This window comes from Malania oleifera, chromosome 2 (assembly GCF_029873635.1).
Source record: "Malania oleifera isolate guangnan ecotype guangnan chromosome 2, ASM2987363v1, whole genome shotgun sequence".
NCBI lineage: Eukaryota > Viridiplantae > Streptophyta > Magnoliopsida > Santalales > Ximeniaceae > Malania > Malania oleifera.
This window is the reverse complement of record NC_080418.1, coordinates 79708764-79716232: the sequence shown is the minus strand read 5'-3', so window position 1 is coordinate 79716232 and position 7469 is coordinate 79708764.

Below are 7469 nucleotides of genomic sequence, written 5' to 3'. Positions count from 1 at the left end.
GTCTTACCTCTAGAATGTAAAACAACCTTAAATCATTTCCTATACCCTGGTATTGTTTTTGCTGTATTCTAAAGTCTACAGAACCTAGTAACCTAGGCTCCGATACCAAACTGTGACGACCTATTTAATTTCCACATATTTTTTTTCATAATATAATAAAATCAATATCACAAAACTTAGCAAATCATAATCCACCTGGACCCGTGGTTACCAGGGATACATCAGAAACACAATGCGGAAGCCTATGCAGCAGGAAATCATAAAACCATATACATACCTTTATATCATTTAGTACAATGCCAGAGTTTACTATATCCATAATACATATCCCAAAATAAACCAAAAACCAACCCTAGGGTCGATACCCAAAAACTCACCATCGAACCCTAGCAAATGACTTACCCTTCAAAAAGGGTGGATCAACAGCACTAAATCAGCGAAGCTTTACCCGCTCTCCTATCAGGGGCTCTTGAAATGTTTATGAAATTCAGGGTGAGACACCTCTTAGTAAGGGAAATAAACTAACACTAGTTTGTGGTAACATGAGCATTTCTATGATATATATACATAGTCATGAACATAACCAATAAAACTGTATGTATATTTTTGGGAAAACAAGTATAATCAAAACATGGCAGAACATAATGGTTTCCATAACATAATTCATCTCATATAAATAATAATACAAAACAAACATCCTTAGAAGGTTAGCTGGTTATTGTCATGCATTACCCCCACATGACTGGGTTGTGTTGCCCGAAGGCGGGACCTGACAATGGTTGGCCGACCACTGCCAAGTCAAGAGTATAGTCTGTAAGTCTGATGGGTCTGCCAAATCAGGTCCGTACACCCGGGGCGCTCACACACTTCTTAAAATCACATCTACCATCCAATCTCACACCACTCCATACAACGGCGTTAACACAAATATCAAGATAAATCATGAACACATAGCATCAGTACCGTGCAAGTGATAGCCTAGACTAAGCCAACCAGGTTCTGATAACATACAAAATATACTGAAACTGTGATACATTGATATTTCATACTATTAATTATCAAATCATTTATATTATTTTGCATATATACGTATATCATGAAAATCATCGACCCGTACGCCAGTATTTCATATTTTACCATAGCTCAGCCCGTACACCGAAAAATCATATCCATAGCACAACCTGTACACTAGAAAATCATTTCCATAGCTCGGCCCGTACGCCAGCAAACATGTCCATAGCTCAGCCTATACGCTGGAAAATCATATCCATAACTCAACCTGTATGCCGGCAAATCACATACATAGCACGGCCCGTACGCTGGCAAATCATACACATAGCTCGACCCATACACCGGCAAATATATCAAAATCTTGGCCCATACGCCGATTTTCCTTTATAAAAATCTGTATCATTAACACATTCCCAAAAAATAGTTTTTCATTATAATTTCTACTCATGCCACACGAAATAGGTTTTTCATATATCTAACATACCCTCATGTTCAGCAGTGTTTCCCAAATAAAAATCATATATAAATATATTTATCTTCCTGAAATCAAATTCTATAACAATATACATATTTTTCATAAAATTACTAGCTTAGTTTATCCCCTTACTTGATTCTTGAAAAGCCGCTAAGAAAATCTATCCTGCACCTGTAGGGTTCCCTATTCAACACCCAGAAAACGGCATTTCCTAGAACTAAAGTTCAGTATTTCTACGCGTATTACACTTCCTTTTACTATCAAGAAACCAAATATTGAGTATAAAGCCTTACCTTGGATTTGGGATGGTTTCTAACTCAGCCCCACTGACGATTCACTCCGGTAAATTTGGAGAGAACATCGCCAGAAGCGTCGTGGTGGCTTTAGATCATCGAACCGAAAAGAATCCGGCCTAAGATCGTAGAGAGAAGGTAGACGGGGCGTAGAGGAGAGAGAAGGAGAAGTTTTTGTGCAGTATTTTGGCCAAAAATGAAAATTGGCCTTATTTATACACTAGGCTTCGTCGACGAGCCATGTCACCTGGTCGACGAGGTCATCAAAACAACTCATCGACAAACCCTACACCTCATCAATGAAATTCAGAATCTTTTAAAACCCCCTCTCAGTAACTTCTCATCAACAAATCATGTCCTCGTCGACGAGCTCCTCTTATACTCTCGTCGACGAGTCCCCTGTGTTCGTCGACGAGGAGCTGAAAAATTCCTCAGGTTATTATAGTAACTGTTGGATGATATGTATGTAATTTATGTTTTCTGCTATTTAGGTATCAGAGATGTATGACAAGTATATCCTTGGTACCCATGGGTTGATCATAGTTATATCAGTTTAGCAAGTTATGGGGATCATTATGTATGTTATTATTAAAATAAAAATAAAAATAGGCAAGTTGTTACAGTTATGATATTGGATTCTTAACTCTTTCCTGTCCTATTTTTAGGATAGATCCTAGGGATGAGGACATAGAAGTTGAAGGAAGGGATGATTTAGAGACTTCCAGTGAAGAGGACATTGATACCTCTACAATGTTGCGGGGTATAGCTTGGCAGGTCAAAGTCGAAATGAGGAAGGATCCGACAGAGTAGAACTGTCCACCTGCAGGTAAGGGTTGCAATATCAAGGAGTTCATGAGAATGAATCCTCCGTCCTTCGTAGGAGGGCCTGATCCAGTGGCTGCAGAAAATTAGGTACAAGAAATAGGGGAGATCATGGTTGTACTCGACTACAGGGACGAGCAGAAGGTCTGTTATGCCGCATTTAAGATGACCGGAGATACAAAACGCTGGTGGCTTTCTGTGAAGCTACTAGAGGAGCAGAGGCTGGTAAAGATAGCACTGACCTGGGAGTGATTCAAAGAGCTGTTCTTTGACAGGTATTTCCCCTTATCTATCAGAGAAGAAAAGATTGAGGAGTTTACTAACTTGACCCATGGGAATATGACCATTGGGGAGTATGTAGCGAAATTTGTGGAGCTATCTCATTTTGCACCATTTTTTATCTCAAACGAGCCAAGGAAGGCCAGGAAATTTGAAAAATGTCTAAGATGCAGAATTTACAAGCTGGTGGTGGGATTCCAGTTCCAGAATTTCTCAGACTTGGTTGATAAGACTTCGGTGTTGGAAAAGAGCATCTAGAGTAGCACAGAGCCTACAGAGCAGAAGAAGAGGCATGCATTATCCATCTTTTAAACTAAGGTCAGTCAGGGATCTGGGAAGAAAGGGAAAGATGCTATGGGCTCGAGGAAGGAGATAGGAGATCGGGGTTATCTTGGCTATCAGGGTAATCAGTTTTACCCTGAATACCATAAATGTAACAAGAGGCATATGGGTGAATGTTGGTTTGGGACTCCTAATTGTTTCAGATGAGGTAAACCGAGGCATATCAAGAAAAATTGTCAGGAACTATTGCCTGTTGTATCTGTACCAAACCAGGACTGAGGGAAACAGTAAGTACCACTAGGAAGAGGTGCTCCAGCACAAGTTTACTAGTTGATTCAGCCTGAGCCAGATAATGCCAGAGGGGCAAGTATGAGTTTATGATTAAGATAATAATGATTTAATTCAATTATGGATGATTTGGAAGTTTATATGATGATTTTACTTAGTTATAGATGATGTAAAGTTTGTCTGATGATATTATGGAATGGTATGTAATCTAGTGGAATGTAGAAATGAATGATTAATGAAATTTCTAGGAAAAAATTTTCCAAAGGACGGGAGAATGTAAAGGCCTGTAAAATTATAATGATTAAATAATTAGGAAAATAATAAATGGAATGGATAAATAAAAGATAAAGGGAAAAAGGAAAATTTTTGGAAAGAAAACAGCAAAACTCGTCGACGAATATCTTGTCCTCGTCGACGAGTAGTTTACATAGAATCGTCGACAAAGTTCAGTCCCTCATCGACGAAGAAACCCCGAGTAAGTGAATTTCAGATTTTAAGTTTCGTCGACGAACGCATCCTCTCATTGACGAAGTTCCTTCTGTGACTCGTAGATGAATCCTCACTGAGATATGTGTCACTTGAATACAAATTCTTCTTTTTCAGGGCCTCCATGGGATCGAGCTTAGAGAGCTCAGGATTATTATAGCATCTTTGGTTATAGAAAGGAAAAAGGGTATAAACTTGATGATACTTTTGAGATGTATAAATTTATGTTTTATATTTTATATTTTAAGTCTTCTGAGACATGGATGGTTGTGAATACTGGATATTTGAGATATGTATAAATGTGAATGTAGGTTGGTGATTGGTTTATTATGGAATGTAGATAAATGTAGAAAAACTCTAGTATTGTATTGTTGGAAGATTGTAGTTCTTTTTTTCACTGCGTAAATGATAATAGAATGATAGGTATAGAAAAAATTGGATTATGTGACACCCGGGTCCCACCAGGTGGGTTCGGGGCACCATGAAGTACGGTTATTCAAGAATAACGCATCGGACCAGGTTTTTGGGTTCAGGGCGTTACAACTACGTATGAAGAGAATTTCATTAGTAAAGGTATATGGCGTAATCACGTAGTAGAGGAGGCTTCATGGGAGCTAGAGTCAAAGATACGTTAGAAGTATCCTCAGTTATTCAGAGACGCTCAGAGCTAGGTAGGTAAGCAGAATAGTAAGTAAACGGTATGTATAATAGAGTAAGTTTGTATATGGTTTAGAATATAATTGGTCTTCAGGAGAGTTTTGTATGGCTATTGTAACTTCCCGAGACATTATGTATAACCACGGTATTCCTCCGCCATAAGTGAGGACAGGTAATAAATTTAGGACAGGACTGCTATGTGGGTGGCCGCCGGCTCTTCCTAGAGTCAAAGCAGTGATAATTCAGATGATGTGTTAGAAACCAGTAGCAAATTTCGAGGACGAAATTTTATAAGGAGGGAAGATTGTAGAGACCCGAATTAGGAAAATAAGGAAATTAAATAAGAAAGAAAGAAAGGAAAATTTCAACATGGAATAGCAGGATTCGTCGACGAAGCCAATGTTCTTGTCGACGAAGTCCTTTCTATGCTTCGTCGCCGAAATTCAGAGTTTCGTCAACGAAGAGATCCAGAACATCCAAAAAATATCAAGCTTAGGGTTCGTCGATGAAGACGTCATTTTGTCGATGAATTTGACCGGGCCAAGGGGGATATAGATAAGATTTTTGTTTGCTTCTTCATTGAGAAATCTAAAAACTCTCTCTCTCTCTCTCTCTCTCTCTCTCTCTTCGATTGTTTGTTGTTCGTCGCCCGTTTCGACGATCGAAGGATACCAAGAGGATCAAGGGACAAATCTCTACGAGTCTAGCAGAGTAGATTCTAGAACTCAGGGAAAAGTTCGGGTTTGGTTTTCGAGCATCTCAGGTCGTTTCTAGGAATTAGGTAAGGGGATTATATTATGTCATCTATATTTAAGAGTTTTAACTGAATGGAATGTTAAAATGATTTTTATATATTTAGTTACGACTTTTCTAAGGTTTTCGGGCCTAGGGTTCGGTTAACCGACTTTATTTTCGAAACCAACCATTTAAATTTAAGTATGATATTTTTAAAGTGTAGTATTGGTCTTTATGAATGTTTTCACCAGTTGCAAAATCATTATTTAAAACCATAAACTTATTTTAAAATTAACCAAAGACGGTAGGGTTGATTTTCTCTATTTTTCTCATATTTAGCTATATATCTATATTTGATAAAGTAACAACTTGGAGATACTCATACCCCATTTTTATCAGCAGAAATTACTTTATCAAGCAGATAATTTATTTATAAATTAACTAATGAAAAATATTGTGTGACATGAGTATAGTTTTTAATTGGCATTAAATAAGCAAGTTTTGTGAAATGTTGAAATGTAACGACTATATGTCGAGATACGAAATATGAGATTTAAGATATGAGATATGATATGCTATGATGTGCCAATTTTTGTCGAGTCATTATCTAACAGATATGTAGCAGAGGTACGTACAGTTTTATGAAATGAATTATAATTACAGTTTTATACAATGTAAATTGCCATATATGATAGTAGAGCCCTGTTATTAAGTTCTCATGTTGAAACTTAGTATCATAGCTAAATGTACGGAGAAGTGCAATTCACACCATAAGGATGTGGATGGGAAAGGCGATCGGTGACCTAGGTAAAGTACTCCCCAAAGGTTTTCTCGGGCTCCATCCAATGTAGTGATCCCGAATAACTCAGCCTTCGGGTACAAATTGAGTGGGCATCATCGTACTACTTTATGTTTGACTTAGCATTAGACAGCCGACTATTTGTTAAGTCCAGTCTTCGAGCCGCACAACCCGTTATGGGGAAAGCATGTCGCACATCTATATGATGGCGTGACGACACTAGTCCTACAGACCAAGTTGTATCTTCTAGGCATATATGGGCACATTTACTATAGAAATGGCTATATTGAGCTAACAGTATGTTATTATGAAAGCATGTATTTTCATATATATATTGAGTACAATTTTAAATGCCAATTAAATGATTAATGTTAGCAGTATTATGTAAAAACAAAATCTCATGTTAACCACACACTGATAATAATGTTATTCATCTTGCTGAGAGGTGTCTTAACCTAGTATACAAACGTGTTTCAAGTCCTCCAAGGGATCGAGCCTAACATTCTTTTGAGCTGAGTTAGATAGCAGACAATCCTTGTCAGAGCTGGTGAGATGTTAGATAGTGTCTATCTTTTGGGGATTATAGTCATAGATTATGTTTTAATTATGTATGGATGTATATGAAAAACAGTTAGAAACTCTGGTAAGTGTTAGATGTTGTTATATTTCCACTATGTATGTTGATACAGATTAGTATGAAACACTCGTTTTTCCCTAATTTGGGCAGATAGTATATGTATGGTATTAGAGATATGCATGTTATGTATGTATAGTAGCACTCCGGGCCCACTTAGAGGGTCGGGGCGTTACAGTGTGCGAGTAAAGTATGTGAGTTAGTATATAAGTTAGTGAGTTAGTATATGAGTTAGTATACAAGTTCGTAAGAGTTAGTATACAAGTTAGTAAGAGTTAACGTACAAGTTAGTAATAGTTAGTGAATGAGTTAGCATGCGAATGTGTGAATGGGTTAGCATATGAATGAGCATGAGTGCAAATGTGTGTGCAAAGGTGTATGATAGTGGGTTAAGAGAGAGAGAGAGTGTGTGTGTGTATAAAGTGTGTAAAGAACTAAGGCATAGTGATGATATCAACCATTGCATAAACTAATTTAGCCTGTATAAGCCCTTAAGAAGCCAGACTTTCTGTTGATAATGCCAAATGCCAGCCGTATCCTGGGCTTCAGTATTGAAACACACAACCATAACACATTTTCTTCATTTAGACACAATCCAACATTTTATAAGAAGCAAAGCCCCAATGTAACCCCAATGAAATGTAAGAGGGGAGAGAAGGAGAGCACACCAAGAGTGATGTGAGAGCCGAAGGAGATGCCGGTGTGGTG